This window comes from Alexandromys fortis, unplaced genomic scaffold (assembly GCF_014885135.2).
Source record: "Alexandromys fortis isolate MF-2015 unplaced genomic scaffold, M_Fortis_MF-2015_v1.1 scaffold_36, whole genome shotgun sequence".
Taxonomy (NCBI): Eukaryota; Metazoa; Chordata; class Mammalia; order Rodentia; family Cricetidae; genus Alexandromys; species Alexandromys fortis.
This window is the reverse complement of record NW_026067915.1, coordinates 4,548,934-4,571,096: the sequence shown is the minus strand read 5'-3', so window position 1 is coordinate 4,571,096 and position 22,163 is coordinate 4,548,934. Positions and strand designations below refer to the sequence as shown.

The 22,163-nt window shown below is 45.6% G+C and overlaps 1 protein-coding gene across 7 annotated transcripts in view; it reads left to right on the top strand.

Moving 5' to 3' along the window:
* The window catches only part of Tmem108 (transmembrane protein 108), a 297,548-nt gene that overhangs the window by 85,609 nt on the left and 189,776 nt on the right, over positions 1-22,163 (top strand). Inside the window, exon 1 of one of the 7 annotated variants that reach the window (XM_050139497.1) lies at positions 787-860. The exons of the other annotated variants lie outside the window; for them this stretch is intronic. The gene's annotated coding sequence lies outside the window, so the exon portion shown is untranslated. Of the gene's footprint in view, positions 1-786; positions 861-22,163 lie in introns of those variants that run through there. 7 annotated transcript variants of the gene reach the window in all.

The following is a 22,163-nucleotide window of genomic DNA, read 5'->3' as shown; positions in this document are numbered from 1 at the left end:
TGCTTAGAATGTGTGGAGAAACTATGCAGGAAAATCTAACCAGGAATGTTCTGGGGTGGTCATGTGGGCGAAGTCTCAGTGATGTAAAACTGAGGCCCGCCCTCCCTCCCTGACACCCACCCACACACTTTAAAACGTCTGTGTTTAATGGGCTTATTACTTTTGCTACTCCATAAGCACACAAATTTACATCCCTCTAGTGTCCTTAATTTCCCTCCACAAATTATACATCTTTGAATAATGTCTGCCTGCTTCTGCCTATCTGCACACTACCATCTTCTCGTTGTCACTTTCCAGCTGGAATCGTTTTCCTTTCTATTTAACAGTAAACCTTGTGGTACTTACTTATCAATGATACAAAGATAAAAGATGCTCCTGTAAAATACACAGTTACTCAGGTATGAAATGAGAGGTTAGGATGAAGCAGAAGGGGTAACTCTAAGGAGGAGGCAAGAGAGAGAGAGAAACAGAGAGAGAGAGAGAGAGAGAGAGAGAGAGAGAGAGAGAGAGAGAGAGAGAGAGAGCGCATGAGATGATGGGAGGCTGTGGATGCATTCCCAAAGCACTCGTCAGTCCCAGTGGGCTGGCTGGGGTTTCAGGCTGAGTTGGTACCAGATGGAGCTAGGGAGGTAAACTGGCTAGCGGGGTGTGGAGAGCCTTAAATACTAAACTCAAGCAGAGAACGGGGGCAGCTTCCAAGCAGGAAGGGTGACAAGATTATTAGATGCATTCTTTAGGGGTGACATGTGTGACTTCATGGAGGGCATGGGGCAGTAGTTACTAGGGGAAAGGCTGAAGCTGACCAAGGCAAAGCAAGGACAATGAAGAGAAAATCTGAAATCTGCAATCATGCTTAGAAGGTAAAGCACAGAGGATTGAAGGATATGGTCCCGGGGACTCTGTGTGTTGGATGATAAGCACAGGATGGTGTGTGTGCGTGTGTGTGTGTGTGTGTGTGTGTGTGTGTGTGTTTTGGGAGAGAAGGCCATCTCTGGCGGAAGAGAGAATGAATCTAATCGGTAGCAGACGCTCTGCCCTGTGCTCAGGACAAATGGTGGACTGATTTTATGAGAAGCAGAATTGCCCCTATTGGAGATAACTGCTGAGAACTCGTGACATTTTCTCACGGCCGTGGCTTCTAGTGTCTGAGTTAGCAGAGAGATCACCACATCAGGGTGCAGAGGATGGAATTTCAGCAGCACATGAACGTAATAGGCAAACAGGTAGCTTTCAGTTGAAGCTTGGGGCAGTAATCAATGAACAGGTAGCTTGCATTTGAAATCTAGAGTAGTAATCAATAAACAGGTAGCTTTCATTTGAAGTCTAGGGTACTAATCAATGGATAGATAGTTTTCAATTGAAGTCTGTGGCAAGGCTTAGAAATGGGGTACCACCTGCACTGCTGTTTCAAAGTCATTGCTGTCGAGCATGGTTGCTCTTAGCAGTAAGAGGCAGGGCTTCTACCTGGTCTATTTTTGCCTTAGCAGTGATGTGGCAGTGTGCCCCTGGGTGTCCAAGAACGTATGGTGCCACCAAAGAGAAAGGAGTAGGAACATCAGAGATGCAGAGCAGAATGAAGGAAGATGGGAGAGGGGAAAGACTCCTTCATTTAATTAAAAATGTATTTCCAGGGCTTATGCTTCTCCCCTGCTGTTTTTAGCTAGCAAGATCACTTCCCCTTGGACACCACATCCTGGCCTTTGAGCCCAGAGGAGGGCTTTCTGTTAGATGCTTGAGTCATCCTGTGATTCAGTGGCTGACAGCTCAGTCTCTTGTAATAATGGCAGTGGGCTCTGCTGAGAGAGCAGAAGGACAGTCTCCTGACCAAGGTGGCCATGGCTGTGTCCTCAAGTGTAGTAGCCTGTCAACCTGGGTAATAATTCCCCTGCCTCCTGGTGCCAGTGAGGACCTCTCTAGCTGGTAGAGGATATCATCACGGCTGGGCCTCCCTTCGCCAAGGAAAGAGAGACAACAGGATGCAGGGAGCCAACTCTTGTTCCACCCAGTGTTTTATTTGGATATCTGTTCCCGTCCAGTAGCATCATGATCTCAAGCCCCAGTCTCTTCAGTTGTCCTGGTGGCTGACCCATGGTCCCCACTGTGTGTGACTCTGATCTGCTGCTGTTAAATATCAGACCAAAGGGGTGACTCAGGAGGGAAAGTGTCCAGCAGAAGCAAATCACATCCTGGCTGAAAGGTAGGCTTGGGGTTGTTAAACTGCAGAACGAGGCCTGAAGGTCTTCTGCTGCTATAGTTATAAATCACAGCAATGACATGAGATCCGACCCTGCGCTTGCAGAAGGACCAGGTCCATTCCTGTCAGCATCCCAGCCTCCGGGTGGCATCAGTAAGGCAGAGTGGAAAGCATCGCGTGGGTGTGCACATTGGAGCCACTCGGGATTCTCTCTACGGTTACATTAATCTAACGTGTAGGTAAAGAAAGTCAGATTCTTGGAGAGACTCGGGAAAGCGCCATGGGCTCCAAGCAGTTACTTGTTGGCCCCGTTCAAATCCAGGTATGATGAGTGGTAAGATCTGTAGCATGCCACCTCAGGTGTGTTCCAGCATCTCCTCTCATTTCAGAGGACAGATGTGGCTTCTGTGATAGTCTCACCCCAGGTGCTCTCCCTCAGTGCAGATACCTGGCCTCTGTGCCTGCCCCTGAGTTCCAGCCTTTCATCCCTAGATGCTGTTCAGTAGCACCTGGAGAAGAGACTTGCTGCAGCGCTTCAACCAGCCCTGGCATAGTCTTAATGTCAAGCTGGTTTGAAATGTCAAAGTTCTGGATGGGGTGTGCGATGGCTCAGGGAGGGAGGTGCTTGCTGTGGAAGCATGTGACCCTGAGGTCAGATCTCCAGCACTCATGTAAACAGGTGGTTGCCGTGGTGTTGCGCCTATGATCCCAGCGCTGATAGGTGGAGAGAGATAGGAGGATTCCTGGAGCTTGCTGACCAGCTGGTTTAGTAAGTCAGTGAACTTCAGCTTCAGAGATGGTGCCCTCAGAAAATACGATGGGAAAGGTGGGCAGTGGCGGTGCATGCCTTTAATCCCAGTACTCGGGAGGCAGATCTCTGGGTCTGAGTTTGGAACCAGCCTGGTCTACAGAGCAAGTTCCAGGATAGCCAAGGCTATACAGAGAAACCCTGTCTCAAAGCAAACAAGCAACCAAACAAAAAGATGGAGAATAATTGAGGAAGATTTCTGGACATCAACCTCTGGCAGTCATACACACATGTGCGCACGATTCACATACGTATACACACATCTAAATTTCGGATTGTCCTGATCCCAAGGAAAGAGCTACACAGCCAACATGTCAGAGTAGAAGTGTGGACATTTATTCCTTTTATTTTTCTAGTGTTTTGAAACTAATCGCTGTGGATGATCTAAATGTCAAGCCACCGGGAAACAAAGAAGCGTGTAAAGGTGCCTTGGTTTTCAGTTTCCTTGGTGCCTGAACTGGTTCCCGTGTTCTACAAAGCTGGGAGAAGACAAAGCACTTGATGAACATGGAGTGTCCCATTGTTTTCGAGAGAGAATGTGCAGTAGCTCTCTTGAACAAGCAGCGTTTGCAGTAAGAAGGAGGGTAGCCCTCTGTTATCGAGAGAAAACGTGAACGTTGAAGAGCACAGGACAGAAATTGCCGCTGGAGCTCATACCACCCCGGTGTGTTGAGCGCTAGAAATAGGTGCCACTTTGTCTGAATCTTTTGAAATAGGACCCTTTGAATATGTTTTCTTCAATATCTGATAGGTTGATATGTTCAATCCACAGATCCCTGAGATATTATATCTCCGGTGTATTCGTCTAGAGATGTTTGAAAGAAAAAAACAAAGCAAAACAAAAAAAAACTGTGTGTTTGTATGGTTCATCTTTAATAGCATCATTGAATTTTTCCTTGTAACAGCTCAAAAGCAAAACCACTTAGGAAGCAGAAGAGTTTCCATTAATCTCTTCCATTCCTTTCCTTTTATTTTTGCTTTGTGGCACGAAAGATGCTGTAATCCTGTTTACCAATGAGAAAGCAGACACAGAGATGAAGCCAGTTGCCCAAGGCAGCAGAAGCAGCCTTTGCTGTGTAACTCCCGAAGCCCCTGCGCAGACCCCAAGTCTGTTGCAGTGAATGAGGAGAGGACAGTAAGCTGCACCCTGCATCGGGGCCTGTGCTCTGCCTGGACTCTGGGCTGCATGCTCTGCTCTCACTGCACCTCACTACTCATCGGTGCATCCTGCATCTCTGATGCTCCCACTTCGGAACCCTCTGTATGGGAGAGGAAGACTGGCAACGTCCATGAACCCTCCAGAGTCTCACACCTTTAAGGGAAAGTCCGGGTGACCAGATGGCTACTGTGGAGAATATGTTATTGGTGCAAACCCAGTTAGACACCACTTCAGTATTCTCTCTTCTACCCCACACCTCACCTGTTTTGAGAACAAGGGAAGACATTGAAAGTGTTTGAAAATTGTTCAATTAAAAGATTTCTCTATTTAAACACCTCCCTGATCTGAATGCTTAAATGAATCCTGTGATAGTGAACTTAAAGTTGGGGATGTTGCTGAGGGCTTCATACCTTAGTGCATATACTGATAGAAGTACAGTATGTGTTCTCATAAGTTTATATACACGTGTATTTTTCTAGCCACGTTCCCTGAGAACAATGAGTAAGCATAGTACCCAAACCTTGATTTTAAATTTCATTTTCAAGCAAAACAAATAGAGCGTCTGGAGACATGGCTGTGTCTATGGCAGAGAGAGGAAAATGCAGGCTGAGTTTAGAGTTGCAGTAACAGGAAGTAAGAAAATGCTCAGAGAGATAAGGGCAGGGGAGGAAGGGGGCGAGAGAATGAACGGGAACCTGAAAAGGGCACAGAAGCTCTTCCGAGAGTCCCCAGATGTTAGCACAGCTGCAGAGTTAGCAGCAGAAGTTCATAGAGTGGACTGTGACACGGGAATAAATATCCACAAGACCACAACATAAATGAGTGGAGAGGACAGAAGGGGCCACTGTTTTAAAAGAATTAGCCTCCTTTTTAAAAAATAAAAAGATTTATTTATTTTCACATATGTGTGGGTATTTTGTCTGCATGTCTATGTATCGTGTGTGCTTCATGCACACGGATATCAGAAGATCCTTTGGAACTGGAGATATAGACAGTTGTGAATCACTGTGTGAGTGCTGGGAATCAAACCTGGCTCCTGGAAGGGCAGCCAGTATTCTTAACCACTGAGCCATCTCTCTAGCCCCAGAATTACATGTCTTAAATATATAAGGGATAGGCAGAGAATGGCTGGAGAATAAAAGAAGATCACCCTTAGGGTACCACAGTAAATTGTCCCAGCAAAGTCCCTTTGATGAATGCCATAAAGGAGCAAACTGTTGAGAAATGGTGGGTTTCTGGGGACTCAAGTTATCTCTCCCAAAGTAATTATCATGGTGGTAATAACATATGCTGGAAATTACATGATATGTCTCCCATCAGTAAGTAAAACTTACTTGCAGGGTTTGGATTTGGTGTCACACTTTAAGTTCAAGCTTGAAGACATAGCCTCCATCGTGTGACCATGGTGAACTCCACCAGTAGTCAGGGACACAGCTAGAATGTGTACCTGCGAGGACATGAGAATAGTCCCTCACCTCCAGGCTGTGCTTGCAAAACACAGGTATAAATCCAAATGTCCTGATGAGCTTCTCCAAAGTACCAAGGTCATGAGCAAAGCCTGAGAAACCGTTAGGTTGAAGGAGTCTCATGGAACTAACGACTAAATGCAACCTGACATCTCTTTAAAAATTAAAAGAAATAATGTTTTCATTTAGCTATATATTTTTCTCCGCTCCCCTCCCTGATGGAGGAAGGTATTTGGTTAATTATAATAAACCAACTGCTTGGCCTCATAGCTTAGAACATAGGTGGGTGGAATAAACAGAATAGGATGCTGGGCGGAAGAGGAAGTGAGGTCAGACTCTGCTCTGCTCCCGGGTAGACCCGACAGCTCTGCTCTCTGGAGCAGAGACGCCATGCTCAGCTCTCCCAGGTAGACAGCTCTGCTCTGGAGCAGAGGCGCCATGCTCCGCTCTCCCGATAGCTGTGCTCTCTGAGGCACACGCAATGAAGCTCCTACCCAACATGACATAGGTTAGAATCTTCCCGGTAAGCGCACCTTGGGGTGCTTACACACATTATTAGAAATGGGTTAGAACAATATGTAAGAGCTAGCCAATAAGAAGCTGGAACTAGCCGGGCCAAGCAGTTTTTAAATGAATACAGTTTGTGTGTTGTTATTTCGGGCATGAGCTAGCCAAGCGGCCGGGGTGTTGGGGACACAGCCCCGCCGCTCTTATTTCAACAGCTCCCTTCCTCTTCCCTACCTTCTACCCTCTCCCATGATCCCCATGCTTCCAATTTACTCAGGAGATTTTTGTCTTTTTCTACTTCCCATGTATGGTATTAGATTAGATCCATGTATGTCTCTCTTAGAATTCTCTTTGTTGTCTTAAGTTCTCTGGGCTTGTATATTATAGACTGGTTTTTCTTTGCTTTATGTCTAAAAGCCACTTATGAGTGAGTAAATATATATATATATATATATATATATATATATATATATATGTTTACTTTCTGGGTCTGTGTTACCTCACTCAGTATGATGTTTTCTAGATCTGTCCATTTGTCCGCAAATTTCAAGATGCTATTATTTTTTTCTGCTGTGTAGTACTCCATTGTGTACATGTACCACATTTTCCTTATCCATTCTTCAGTCGAGGAGCATTTACTCAACCTGACATCTTAAATTGTACCCAGGAACAGAAAACTCTAGTGGGAAACATGAGGAAATTTGAATAGAGTTTGTAGATTACTTAATTACTTAACGTCATCGCAATGTTGACTTCTGTGTCTCCCTAACTGTACTGTGGCTATGTAAGATCTTAGCAGTAGTAGGGAGCTGAGGTAAGGATTTGCTTTGTAACTATGCAGCTCTTCCATAAACCTGAATCATTTCCAGATAGCAAGGCTTTCACGGTCCTTCCTGAGGGATGCACTGGTGCATAGCTGAGTTCCCAACACTTAGGAAGCCAAGGCAGAAGAATTGGTGCAAATTGGGAAGCCATCCTGGACTACATAGAGTACCAGGCTAGTCAAGGCCACATGGCTTATCATAATAGCGGGGCGGGGGAGGGCACTAGGGAATAAATCAAACACTTACCACATAATCATGAGGACCAGAATTCAGATCCCCGGAATTCATATAAAACCTGGTGGGCTTGGTTACCTTGCATGTAATCCTCATGCATATGAAGCAGAGACAGGGAATCCCAAAGCGAGAAAGCAAGTAGCTGACCCCTGAGCACTGCATTCAGAACCTCCTCATATGAAGTAGAGAGGGGTTTTGGGAAACACCTGATGTTAAAACTTCAGTTTCCACATGGCCATATATGCAGGCCCACAGGAACTTATACATATCTATATACACAGACATGCACCTCACATGTAGACATGCTTGCACATATAAATGTACACTATACACAATGTACACTATACACAGCCCAAGCAAAAGACTCCAAAAGAATATAAATATAAATGAAATTCTTGCCTACATTTTTTTTATTTCTCTGGCATTTTTCTTGTGAACCCACAAGGCCATAGTTCACTAACTCAGATCTTTGCAAGCAAGCATGCCCTTTGAGATATGTGTGTGACCCAATTATTATATAAATTCCACAAAGGAGAGTCTGTTTTTCATACTCATTGATTCCAAAAATATATACTCTTATTTAATGATGAACAAATGGACAGAAAATGAGAAAGAAAACTGTACTGTTATTGAAATATACTTAGAAAAAAGTGCATTTAGCTTTATATGTTTTCATTGCTTTGTTAAAATATTCCTAAACTATGCCTTACTCTGGAGGTGGGCAAGGCTCATGGTAAGGAGTCTGTAGGCACACAGGTACCATTTTCCCAAAAATATTTTAAACCGTGAAACAGAATCCTCAGGGAATGTGTCTTAGAGAGATTTGGGCTACAGTCCATATGGTTGATTTTATTATAGATAAAATCAGACCTGGCATTTCCCATACTTTCTTAAAAGTTCTTTGAGGGGCTTTGAATGTTAAGGTTAGAAGAGCCATGATGGTGTCATGTTTGAGTTTCTGTCAAACATTCTCCCAGGTTACAAGATCAACTTCTGAGGCAGAGATTAAATTGTACTCTGGATACATGTTGCCTGAAGGGTTCATGGCTATCACTGGTCTTTTCGGGAAGCACTGTGAGCTATGTTACAGTGTGTAATAACTGTTTTGTCTTGAGACAGTGGGAAAGTGCACAGAATGACTCAGGAACTGGTTTTGCTGTGTTGGTTTTGTTTCCAGGCATATTCATTTTTTAAAAAGATGCTTCCATGAAGATATTGCTTGCATGATATCATTGTATTTTAATTTGATGATGCTAACTAACACTGGAGAAAGTTTGAGGTTTCCTTTAAATATCTTCTTTGATTCAAAATATAAACCACGGTCTATGCAGGAACCTAGCCTAGGATGATCAGATGACATTCCTGATGGAAATCATCAAGGGGACTCCCAGCTTTCAAGTATGTTGGCAACATGTGTGTCATATGCTTATATTATAAGGGAAGAAAATGTCGCCAAATCAATGTCTACTCTCTAGTTGCTGCTACAGACAGGAATTTCTACCAGGAGCTTGGATTCCAGGTTTTATTGAACTCTTAGTACCTTCTAGATCATCAAAGAAACTGTTCACTTTTGTCTGTGCCCACAAACTTTGCCTAAACCATAACTGAGAAGTAAAAGTTGAATGTACTTAGTGTATACAATGTGATGTTTTGATACAAAGATAAATTGTGAGTCAAGGCAATCAACTTATCTGTCACCTCACCTACTTGCCATAGTGTATGTACTTATATTTAGAACACTCCAGGTCTACCATAGTAAGCTTTAGGTCTACAATATTGCTACTAGTTGTGATGACTCATCTTCATTGTCAACCTGACTGGATTTGGAACTACCTAGGAGAGACACACCTCCGGGTATGTCTGTGAAGGCATTTCCCAAGAAATTTAAAACTGAACAGGGAAGAGCCATCCTCAGGGTGTGTGATTCTAGACTGGATAGACTGGAGTGGATTGGGGAGTATGAGCTGAGGACCAACGTTCATCTCTCTCTTTTCTCTGGCTGTAGACACAGTGTAGCCAACCATGTTATGCTCCCACCCCCATGTCGTCTCTGTCGAGATGGACTGTGTCCTCTCAAAACTGTGAGCCAGAATTAATCCTTCCCTTAAATACTGTTAAGTACTTTGTCACAGCGGTGAATAAAGTAGCCAAGACATTAACAGTAGTTACCACACTGAGCATTTGATAACCAGGATGTATTCATCTTCTTGTGGCACTTTTTCATCCAAGTTCTCCATTTTCCCTACAGCTTCTGAGAGCCACTGTTCTATTGTTTGTGAGTTCAACTTCCTTAAAGTCCACAGCGTTTACAGTGTTTACCAAATAGGAGAATAGTAGCCATCTTTCTGTGTTTGCCTTGTTTTGGCTGCTATAATATCCTCCAGATTCTCCCATGCTGCCACAAGGGCAGGTTCCCTGCATTGTCAAGATTGGATAATACCCTACCATGAGTATATGCTACATTCTCTTTTAGCCACTCTTCTATTGATGGACACGGGTTGTTTCCGTATCTTGATTATTTTGGATAGGGCAGCAATGCAACCTTGTTGAGTGCAGCTCTCTCTTTGATGTCCCGATTGATTTCCTTTGGGTAAATACCCACTAATGGGATCCTGGATCCCATTCTAATTCTATTTTTAGCTTTGAGACGTTCCATACTGTCTCCCGTACTAGCTCTACCAATTTGCTTTCTCACCATCAGCGTACAACCATACTTCCCCCATCATAGCCCACCTAGTGTAAGGAGATGCCTCACTGTGGGTTTGATTAGCATTTCTCTAAAATCTAATGATGTTGAGCACCTTCCCCAGACCTGTCAGCTGGGGAAGGTGCCCAACATCTTTCCAGGAAAAAGGACTCTGCCTTTGTGTGTGTGTGTGTGTGTGTGTGTGTGTGTGTGCTCATGTGTGTGTGTGCTCGTGTGTGTGTGTGTTGTTTTTAAGTCAGTCTCATGGAATCCAGGCTAGACTTAAATTCACTGTGGAGGCCAGGCTGGATATGAACTCCTAATTCTCCTGCCTCTGGCTCCTAGGTGCGGGGATTACAGGTATGAGCCATTATGCATGAGAAATTCAATTCTTTGAGAATTTTTAATATTTTATTTTATTTTTTGCTACTGAGTTATATGTGCTTTTGGAATCATAGTCTTGAGATCATAGTTTCTTTTTATAACCCCCGTTACCTAAAAAGTGAGGCGAGCTAGAGCATAAGGTCGTAAAGTACTTTAAGATCAAGAACATAAGGAGTCCAACTTTAAAAATGTGTATGTGCGTGTGTGTGTGTGTGTGTGTGTGTGTGTGTGTGTGTGTGTGTGTGTGTGAAGATGGCATATGCACAGCACAGCGTAGGTATTGAGATCAGAGGACAATATCTGGGTACCAGTTTTCTTGCTGCTGTGAGTTCTGAGGATTGATCTCAGGTCACTGGGCACGCATGGCGAGCTCATTACCCACTGAGTCATCTCACTGGCTCCTAGCTTCTTAAAATCAGATACTGGAAAATGAAGGAGCTATTCAGCGCAGCTGTGTACTAAGTGGTCCCTGAGGTAGGGTGGAATGAGTGTTGTAGATGAGGGGAGAAGTGATCTGGTGGTCCAGCATCTTCCTGGCAGAAACTAGCTGGCGGTAGGACCAGGCCATGCCTACAGATACCCTCTTCCTCTCAAGAACCCTCCAAAGGCTTCCTTCTCTCTCCGGTTTACACATCCTTTATAGTTTGACCCCAGTTCACTTCCCGTGACATTATGCCCGCTGTGCTGGCAGTGAGCTGCTTTCCTGTCATTCCCACCCCTGCCTTTTGCCTCCACCTCCAACCAACCTGTGCACACACTCTTCTCAGAATGCTTCTATGTGCCTTTGGTCCTGTCCCATCCCTATCTCCTCCAGGAAGTCTTCCCTCAGTCTCTCTAGGTCTAAAGGAGGAAGTGTTGCTAGGTGCTCCGTTGGCATCCACCCTGACACTCCCCTCATTAGCACTGGTATACCATGTTGTTTTTGACTGTTACTCTTCTCTGTCTGTAATGATGTATGTGTGTGCACACGCTCACACCTACCATGTTTAGAGGTCAGAAGAAAGGCTGATTTTGCTGTATCTCTAACCCATAATCTAGGTCATGGCAGCAAGGTGCTCAGTAAGTACTTGTTGGATAAATCAATAAACAGATAAATGTACGAATGAATGAGCACATGACCAGTATTGAGCTGAACCAGGTGCTCTCATTTTCCATGCCCCATTCCAGATGTTTTCCACTGGGAAAACCACCCTGGAGCTCACACTGCCATACAATCCATGTCTTCTGTGAGGCATAAGTCGTCTCTGTAGAGTCGTTGTGTGCCGTATGTAACAAGAAAGTCTTTGCACAGCCAAAAGACAGTCTAATAGAAACATGGGGGAATGGGAAGTCACTGACATTCATCCAGGAGTTTGATGTGGGAAATAAATAATAGCAATAGAACCAACTTAGAGCTTATTACCTAGGGGCTGGGGAGATGGCTCAGTAGGTAAAGTGCTAGCTGGGCCAGGTGAGACAACCTGAGTTTGGATCCCCAGGACCTGTGTAAAAACCCAGGTGGGCAATGCATGCCTACAGCCCCAGAGGCTCGCTGACCAGTCAGAGCAGCCAAAACATTGAATGTTATATTCAGTGAGAGACCCTGTCTCAAGAAGATACACAAAGCTGACCTCTGACCTCTACATGTGCATGTACACTTACACACACACACACACACACACACACAAACACACACTCTACCTGATTTAATGAAGCATTGAGAAATCTGTGTTCCTTCTGCTTGCATTTGGGTATCAATAGAACCATTACTATTTGTAACTGCAGGTTGTCAAATGTGTGGTATCCTGTCACTTTAAGTAACTGAGGTCTCTTTGTTTAAACATTCCACAGCATCTCAATATCCCAGACACCTCATATTTCACTGGTCTCTGTCAGAGGCACAGTGGGAAAAGGAGGTGAGAGAAGGGCGTGGAGAATTGAATGCTGCAGTAAATGCCAACCTGAGTAGACCAGAGACTTGTTGGGTGTCTCCAGTTGGTCTGCACATGTTGAGTGATGGTGGGTGCATTGCCTTGGTTCCGCTGAGATCAAAGCAGCGGCTGACTCCTTAACTCCATGGCTTGATGACTGCTTCCAAGATGCCAGCGGAGCAGTCGGTCCCATCGGGGTCTCTGGCGACTTGTTAGAAGCAAGGGGCAGGAGAAGGTCTTCAGCTCTTCAGCCACGGAGCCTTTGAAGAACTGCATTATTGCTAAGGAACAGCGGTGGCTTATTTTTGTGCAAACAATTGGTCTACTGGGAATTAACATTACTGCCTCAGCCAGGCTGTCTCTCCAGAACAGGTGGTATCTGTTTCTGTTTCTCAGTATATTGGTGACATAGTGACTCTAATTCATCCTTTCGGTCAAGAGTTATCTACAATGAGCCTTTATTAAGGCTGAGAATAGGGAATGGCACACCTGCCTTCCGGTGAATAGTGATTGGATTCTGGAAAATGAAAAGGAGTAAAATGAGGAAATCCATCTCTACCATTGCTTTTTAAATTGCTGTCATATGTCTGGGTGAAAAGGGTTTCCTGGTCCTTTCACGGCCCCCCTTCCTTACCAGGGTCATGATTCTGTTTGATAAATAGGGGCATTCGCCCCTTTGCTTTGGAAGAATAAGGATTTAACTCCCAGGGCCTGGAAGACACGGAAAATGTTCTAGAATGTCTAGACTTTATTAGTTGGAAAAACACTTTAAGCTGTTTTTTTGAAATACCCTTACCTAAGCCTGCTAGACAAGAACTAATTCAGGGTTTTGTTTTTTCCATGTTAATGTACATTGGAACACAGCATTTCCGCGAGCTCTGAAAACTCATTCAGTGTAGCAGTTTATAGTGACTTAATTAAAAAAACAACTAGCAGTGTCATTAAGCTGGTGAGAAAATAGATTCCATTTCAGACTGGAGGCCTACCTCTAGGCTGCGCAGAGCTTTGATTCAGCGTTTAGGCTTGTTTCCCTTTCTACTCAGGCCAGAATTGAGCAGTGTAAGTAAATTTAACTAGGTAGACTCTTTTCAGAAGAAAAGAAAATTAACCTTGATTTGAGGAGAATCGAGTAGATAAGCATGCCAGAAACTGGTTCATACCAGAAGTTTCCACTGGCCAGAAAATGACACAAGACCAGCAATCAAGAGGCCTGATTTCCTCTTGGCTTCATCACGGTTTGTCTGATTCTGAGATAAGACAGAATGACCCCTGTGCTCCCCAGAGTATTCCACTGGGAGGTAAGCACTGTTAAATACCATAAAGAAGACTGGAGAGATGGCTCGGTGGTTAGGAGTGCTGGCTGTTCTTCCAGAGGACCAGGGTTCAATTCCCAGCACCACATGGTGACTCGCAAGCCTCTGTAACTCAAGTCCCAGGGGGTCTGACACTGTCTTCTATGGTTGCCAGGCACGGACCTGGTTCAGAGACACTCATTCAGATGAAACACTCATACTCATGACATCATTGTTTCTCAGTGGAGGCCGATGTTGGACTGGGTGATAGCTCAGCCGATAAAATACTGACCTTCCAAGTAGGAGGACGGAACCCACATTTATAAAAGCTCTGGCACATGGTGGTGTGCACGTGTAATTGCAGCACGAGGGGTTGGTTACAGGTGGATCCTGGGGTTGCACCGGCCAACCGTCTTAGTCAACTCAGTGAGCTCCAGGTCAGTAAGAGACTCTGTCCCATTCATAAAGAGTTAGCTATGGCCTATGAAGAACGACAATCAGGGCTGCTCTCTGGCTTCTACATGCACCTCTACACGAATACACATGCATCACACACCTAGAAATATACATATATGAATACACAGACAGACACAAACCATGTTAATGACAAGTCTTTATTGTAAGCACCCTTTTATGTGTGCTTACCTTTCAGATCAGGCTTCTGGAGGCCTGATTGGAGGCCTGATGGGACTTGATTGACAGATCAGGCTTCTGGAGGCCTGATAGGACTCTGATTGACTATTTCCATTACCTTCCTTTGCAACTGACTGCCTTAAGCCAGAAACTACACACCAAACAGTCCCTCTTTTGGTGACCACCGGACTGTTGTCATGGGAACCCAGCTGCTTTAAACAGTTCCTGAATGTCTTGAGGAAGCTACCTCTGCTGTAGGGACTCAGTATTCTCGGTGGCTGGCAATGGCTTCTGCTTTAGGAGTCCTTATTCCAGTCACAGCTTCTCTCGTGTGCAGCCCTGGCAAGCCCTAGTAACCTCCAGATGGCCGTACCCACTCCTGCCCTTGAGGCCCAGCCCTGTCTTCTCTGGACCCTGTGGCTGTAGTCATCAAATTAGGTCAAGAGAAAAGTACTCCCCACAGTGACCCAGGAGATAGTTCATGATTGATCAATACGGGGCTGTATCTCTACATGGCTTGTGACTGGTCCTTATTCAAATCCTGTGTCTGATCTTTATGTGCGAGTCCTGAGTAGTCAGTGAAACTGGAAGCTGTGCTGGCATTGGTGCAAATTATAGTCTGTCAATCTCGTGGCATACATGTCATAACCCCCTTTGGGTTGTATAACCAGGCTGTTCCCTACTAACTGCTTAGCCTGTGAGGCTTCTCTTTTATTTATTCATCCAGGGAACACCCCTGGACATCCAGTACTGCAGTGTTATGTCCTAATAAAGACTCCTCCCAAATGGCCTTTTCTATACTTTTGTCTTTATCATGAATAGAATAGGCTGGGATGGTTACGTGAAATGCAGGCAAAACCCCAGGGCTTCCAACCCTGGGAATAGCAGTAAGAGGTGGCTGAAGAGTTCCAGGGACACACCAGGAGCTGAGGATTCTGATACCCAGAGCTGAAACATTAAGAGGAGAATCCGAATTCCAAAAAAGTCAATGAAAGCTAGAGGACCCAGTAATTAGGGCTCGGCGCTGTAACATCCAGAGACAGTCAAGAGCTAAGGACTCCCCAGTCCCCAAAGTTCTGAGGCAAAATGGCTGAAGAGCTCAAGAAAGTAACTGAGGGCAGAACCTGCAAGAAGCTAATGACAGAGAGGTGTAAAGTGGGTGAGAATCAGCCCAGAAGCTGAAACTCGCAAGTGAAGATGAGAGGCTGTGAAAAGCCGAAGAAGACAGAGGCGAAGCTACAAAAGCTGTATGCTCCCATCTCTAGAAGAGGTCAAAAGACAGAACCAACCTAGAGTCTTTATACCCTCTCCCCAGAGCTGTGTGTCTGGCTGCTGCATGGGGGTCCTCTAAACCGTGGACCATAAGCCGTCTGCTTGGCAAGCTTAGGACCCAGCACCTCAGAACTTCTGGAACTCACAGCCACAAATGCACAGAGCTTCCCCTTGCTTACCCGTGATTTCTACAGGACGGAGCCAAAGAACCCCAGCTGAGCGTTTGAGATGATTCCAAGCAAAGCTCTTGACTTTCTGTGGAGCAGGTGCATTCCAAAGCCCCTCCTAGGCCTAAAATTTAATTATCTCCTAATATCCGAGCTCAGCTGGCTCGAGGAGAGGCATTTGGCAAAAGGCAAAGGAAAGAAATTACTGTAACAGTTACTGCGTGCTTACCATGTTATTCTAAGTGGTTTAAGTGCATTATTCCATTTAATCCTTCACAGCGGCCCTATGAGATCAGTACTGTTAGTTACTGCTTCGCTTTTACAAAGAGGAAGCCAATGGAAGTTCATCAGCCGGCTGCAGGTGAGCTCCGTCTCTGGTTAGATTTCAGAGTGATCAGAGAGGAGCTGAGGGAAGTCTTCCATGTCGTCCTCCCCGCTCTCACCCAGCATCTCTGCCCATCAAGCGCTCAGCTTTCAAGCAGTCCTGTGTGGTCCTGTGTGAAAGCTCTGTGCTCGGCGCGGTGTTTCCAGCAGGAATCCTGACGCTATATAGCACGACGCCATGACGCCTTTTGGTGGATTCACAAAGAGTGAATCTCGGTGTCAGAGTCAAAGGAAGTCTGTGGAGACTGCGGTGAGCAGCCGGTGCTACGCTTGGCAATTTGGTGGGATGTGCAGATAAAGCCACATTTGCGGTGCGTCTGTGAGATCTTGTACCTAGAGAGGCGGGCGACATCTGGAGAACATTGTCAAATGCAGCAGACCTGGATTCTCCTTACACTTCGTTTTTTTGGTGGCCTCTCACCCCCAACATGCTCAAAGCCTGGTCTTAGTATTTGTACTAATCACACTCAGTAGTGTGATTTGGTAGGTATTTTAAAAGTCAACAAAGCCTCTTCTGGCTTTCCACTGTGGCTGAGAAACTGTAGCAAATGCAAAGAACTGTCTGAGAATAACTATTTTAGAGGCACAGAGTTGAGTGGACATGTACTCTGTGTGTGTATTAATAGGCACATAAAAAGATAAGTGATATCATGTACTTGTTTAATGAATAATATTAATGAAAATTGAAAGTTAGAATGTAACTAATTATGGGCATAAACATTTGGACCTCAGCCAGCACAGTGTCACACACCTGGGATTCCTGCACCCAGCAGTTCAGAACTAGCCTGGGCTTTGTAATGAACCGAGGCCAGCCTGGAGCACAGAAGACCGTGTCTCAAAAATAGATGTATACCCCAGTAGTCTTTTAACTAAAAGAAAGTGCCACTCCAAAATCTTTTGGCTTGCTAGTGATGTGATTTGAGCAAATTGGTCTCTCAGAGCCTTGATTATTTCATTTATAAAATGAGATTTTGAATTCAAACTCTAAGGATACAGCCACATAACTCCTTCTAGACAGTGAAGCGCAGGCCCGAGTCAGCATTCATCATTCCAGCTAGAAGCTCTTAGGCCACTCTGTGTAGCTCACCACTTTCCCTTTCTTTCTGTGACATTGTGTGATTGCAGAAGGAAAGCCTGGCCTTAATCAGCCCTAAGCAACCCTGGTGCACGGAGCCTCTGCTAACTAATACTGCGTGGGGAACAGAGAAAGAAGCATGTCATGTTGAAGCTGCAGCTTCAGCTGTGACTGCAGCACCCCCCCTGTCTTGCTCTGGCTAGAAAGCATCACTGTCCCTAATATCACTTAAGTAGCTGTGGATGTTGGGCTTGGTGTGTTACCCGCTCCATACTGGAGTTGGTTTGGGACTCTACTTTCCCAATAGACACTGACCTCAAACCTGTCGTAACTCACTCTCATTTTCCCATCAAGTATGTGTCCAGTTTACAGACCGAGAACAGAACTGGCTTTTCGACACACTCCTGTCTTCCAAATTCAGTTTAATTGAGGGACTGTTGGTCAGGATACAGTTTCTAGGTAGATCATATCAATGTTAGGAATAGTGAAAAATGGCTCATTATAACCAAAGGCAAATGTCCATGTGTACACACACACACTCTACTAGTCTGTAGATGGCACTATATAGACTTTATTGAGTAATACACATGCACTGCTAACCTGTAGTTTTGACATCATCCTGGTTTGTTTTTTGTGGGGTGTTTTGTTTGTTGGTTGGTTTGGTTTGGTTTTTCAAGACAGGGCTTCTCTGTAGCTTTGGAGCCTTTCCTGGAACTAGCTCTTATAGACCAGACTGGCCTTGAACTCACAGAGCTTTGCCTCTCTCTGCCTCCCGAGTGCTGGGATTAAAGTCATGCACCACCACCACCCAGCTTCAACATCATCTTAAATAAATTCTTGCTTAGGTTTTGAGTTCTTGCTCTTTTTTGACAGGTTTTTCCCACTTACAGAAAACTGGGTTTAACTTTAGCCCATGTGACCACAGACCTACATCTGAGCACCATACAAGAACCAGCACTCAGAATAAGAACAGGTTCTTAGAAGTTTGGGACAACAAACCCTCTTGGATGCTGCCTGAGGCAAAGCAGCTCTAAACTGTACTCTAGAGAGAAGAGTGGCATCCTGCTCACTAGTCAGGGCTCTGACGAGGGTTCCAGGTCATCAGAGCAAGGGTCAGAGCAATGGTTCCAGGTCATCAGAGCGAGGGTCTCCCGTATCCTGAATGTCACTCCTGAGGCATGTAAAGTCAAGAAGACTGTTCTAGAATAGTCAGCCTACCCTGACCCAACTAGTACTGGAGACTGACATGGGCATTTTTAATTTCCTTAGGCTGAAAAGAATTACTCGTCTTTGTAGGGCAGAGCTTGCCTGCCAAGGCCAAGTACTGGACCAGTCTCTGTTGCTTAGTTTTTTGTCACCTTGACCCAGGCTAGGTCATCTGAGAAGGACCCTCAGTGATAAAATACCCCCCATTGGATTGGCCTATATGCAAGCCTGTGGGGGCATTTTAGATTAAGGATTCATGCAGCGTGGTCTAGTCAGCTGTTAATTAAGGCTGGTTAAAACATAAAAATAAAAAAAGGTGGCCCGTACAGCCTTCAACTATGTTAATCCGGCTGAAGAAATTCCGCCAGTTTCCCCACTGGAAAAGGGAAACATTGTGTCTGTCAGCTGTCCAGACCCTCACTGGGTAAGGAAGTGGGTGGGATATTCAGTGTGTCACTCGTCCTTCCTTGGCTGGTAATGAATAGAGATTCCTTACTGACAGATCCCTCAGCTTTCTACCTGTAAACTAGATTTTAATTTGACTTTTACTAATTAAATTGGTAAATCTCCACAGTCCCATTCATTACCTTGGAATTTTGAGCTCCAAAATGACCAATTACTGTCATCCCTCTTCGGGGGAAGACACCACCACTTCAACTTTGTCATTTTGAGGGTCCTTGTACCGTTCCTGGCCTCTCTGATAGCATTCTTTCCAAACATAAAACCTATGGCATGTGACGGTGTTCACCTTTAACCCCAGCACTCGGGAGGCAGAAGCAGGTAGAATATGGGTTTGAGACCAGCCTGGCCTAGCAGCAAGTTCCAGGCCAGCTAAGGCTACCTAGTGAGCCCTGACAAAAGGAAAAAAGAAGGCAAAAAAGGCCACATGTCCCAACATAATACCTCAGTTTCCAGGCTGTGGCTGGGGAGGTTCCTACAGCTCTGGACTAGGTGCTGCTCGTCACGGTCTTGTCTGAGTCCCACGGGGCTGTGGGCAAGGACTGCCTTTATCCCACCTTGCAAGTGATGGAATGGAGAAATAGAGGATGCTGGGTCCTTCCTGTGCACACACAGCTGGCAGCTGGAGAACTGTGGTTCAGGTCAGATGGTGTGGCTCTCCAGTCTCCTCCCTGTCGGTGGTGATGTCAGACCCTCCTTTAACCTGTGAAGTCCCTTTCTGCATTTGCTCTGCTTCCTTTGTGAGGGCCCAGCAAATCAAAGAGATGCGGTAGTGGGATTGGTCCAGAATTTGCTGAAAGTGCAAACTCAGCAAAATGGAGCAACATGGGGACATCAAACAAAAACCGAACATACCTCCCTGCTTCAGTCTTGTTGCTTAAGATCAAGGAGGGCAGTCCCCTGCTGTGGGGTGTTTGGAAGGTGAGGGCAGGGAACAAGTTTCTTTCTGGCTGGTATTTGGCAGAATGCATCTTCCAGGGTAAGTGGGCTTCCGTTCAGATACCTACGCCTCAAAGGCAAAGTCCTTGATTGTGTGAGGACCTGTGATGCAAGGATTTTCCTGTGTTGGCCTCAGCATCTAGAGAAAGAGAAGCTGGTTCTGGGGGGTGGTGCTGCTAGAAGAGGGTCTGACAGCGTGTGACTGTGATGGACGTAGTCACAGGTCTGAATCTAGGCTGCACCAGGAGAGTCTGCCTAGGCTACAGCTCAGACGTACTGAGATTCTAACTTAGGCTTCATCCACTTTTTCTGTTGTTTTCCTGGGCCTAGATCAGAAGGAATTGAGCCCCTCACTAGGGCCATTTGCGGAAGAGCTGATAGAGAGTTAGGGATGTGGCTCAGGTTGTGGAGATGGCATGGGAGCCCTGGCTGTCCCCAGCGTTACACAAATTAGGTATGGTATGTTACTCTTGTAATCCCAGACTCAGGAAGTGGAGGCAGAAAAAATAAATGTTCAAGGTCATCCATCCTTACACAGTGAATTTAGGGCCAGCCTGGGTTACGTGAGACCTTACAGAAAAAGAAAAGGAAAAATTGATGGAACATCTTCAGGAGTCTAGTCAGCTAACTACACCTTGTTGTCACTGCTAACCTGGCTATGTCCTTACACTTTTGCTGCCTCTTAGGACCTATTTGCAAGTCCCACCAACCATGCCCCATTCCTTAAGTATCTGGTTCAGCCCAGCATTATCCTGTGTCAGGTTCACATACTACTCTGGCTGCTGTGCACCTCTTCATAATGTCCTTTGAAGGTGGCTGCAGACAGGGCATTTCTTCCAACATCAGTGTTAAACTGCCACCCAGTAAAGGCCCTCCAACTGGCCTTTCACCCGTCTGCCTCCAAAAGCAACTTTCTATGATCTTTTCAGAATGGAAGCTCCATCCCGTCCCTTCCTGGCTGAAAATCGTCTGTGATTTCTCAGGGTCGTCAAATTGCTTCTCACTCCAGTTTCTCTCTGTCTTGGACATCATCTTCTACCAGCCTTGCCCTTTTGACTAAGCACACCCACCTTGTTCTTCCTGGAGCGTTTCCTGCACCCACACTGGCACTTGTGTGTGGACTCTTCCTCTCTGTGTCCTGGAATGCTTGTCTGTTGGTCTTCCTTTCACATGGCCGGCTTCCCCAAACCGTCAGATCTCAGCTAACATCTCACAAGGCACTTTAGTATCCCACCCAGTCACTCCGAAAATGTTCTGGCTAGTGTCCGTTTCCTTCCGTTAAAAACCCACTTCACGCTCTGTGGGGGCTCTGTGTTGTGTCCGCCACACTGAGAATGAAGCCTGAGCAGTGCAGGGTTCCGTTGATATGCATCTGATGACTGCCATGGGGCCAGTGCCCCACACGTTAGCCATTATTTATTATATTAGATGAAAACGAAGGTGTGAGGTTTGAGGGTAACTGGGGTTCCATTGTGTGTGACCCTTTGCAGTGATGTACTCAAAGAAGACTGGAAACAAATCTTTCACTCTCTCAGAAACATGCCTCAAATGTAAGGGTGTATTTCCCACCTATAACAGAACATTGAAATCCAGTCTTGCTGTCTCTGACACTATGTCTGCTGGTACCATTCTGCCTTCCCACCACCTACCCATAGAACATCTCCTCAAGGGCCAGTAGCCAGGCAGCGCACTTGGAACCAGGAGTGAAGTTGGGGGGTGTTGTAGAAGAGGGGGGAACCCTTGGAGTGACGACTTGATTATTTGCACATCTGCTACTCATTTGCAACTGAAAACGGGGGTGAAGTTTTTTGGTTTTGGTGTTTGTTTATTTTTGTTTGTTTTTTTGAGACAGGGTTTCTCTGCAGCTTTTGGAGCCTGTCCTGGAACTAGTTTTGTAGACCAGGCTGGTCTTGAACTCACAGATATCTGCCTGCCTCTGCCTCCCGAGTGCTGGGACTAAAGGCATGCGCCACCACCACCTGGCTGGGGGTGAAGTTTCTAGTGAACCCCAACCTGAGTGGTGTTTAAGAGATGCTCCAGTCAATTCGCTGAATTGGGGGAGTTTTGGATACCAGGTACCCCTTCTGCTCATCACATGAAGGGCAGGTCTCCCTCTCCGTGTCCTGTGACAGGCACTGAGCCCGGGGTTGAAGGAGGTCTCTACTCTCACAAAGTGTATATACACTGACACTACATATCCTGTAGCCACCCACTTAGAGCCTCATTGATGCTATGAGATGTAGTTACTAACTCGCATTATTATTTCATTTTTAATTACTGCTAATTAGAAGCAACCTGAGAAAGAGGGAACTGTCGGACATAAAGAACAGGATCCTAGTGTGTCTGGCGTGAGCAGACCAAGGATGACCAACAACCCCTAAAATGGAGCGTCAGGTCCTGTCTCACCCGGAACCATTTCTTCAGAAGCATGTCCCGTCTTCCACAGCCATCAGTGCTCTTTGTTCCACTCCCTTGTGGCCAACACCCATTGGCAGCACAGATGCTTAAGATTACAGGATGTCATCTTGGAGAAGTCAGCGCCCCCTCGCCCAGCCCCGGCAGCA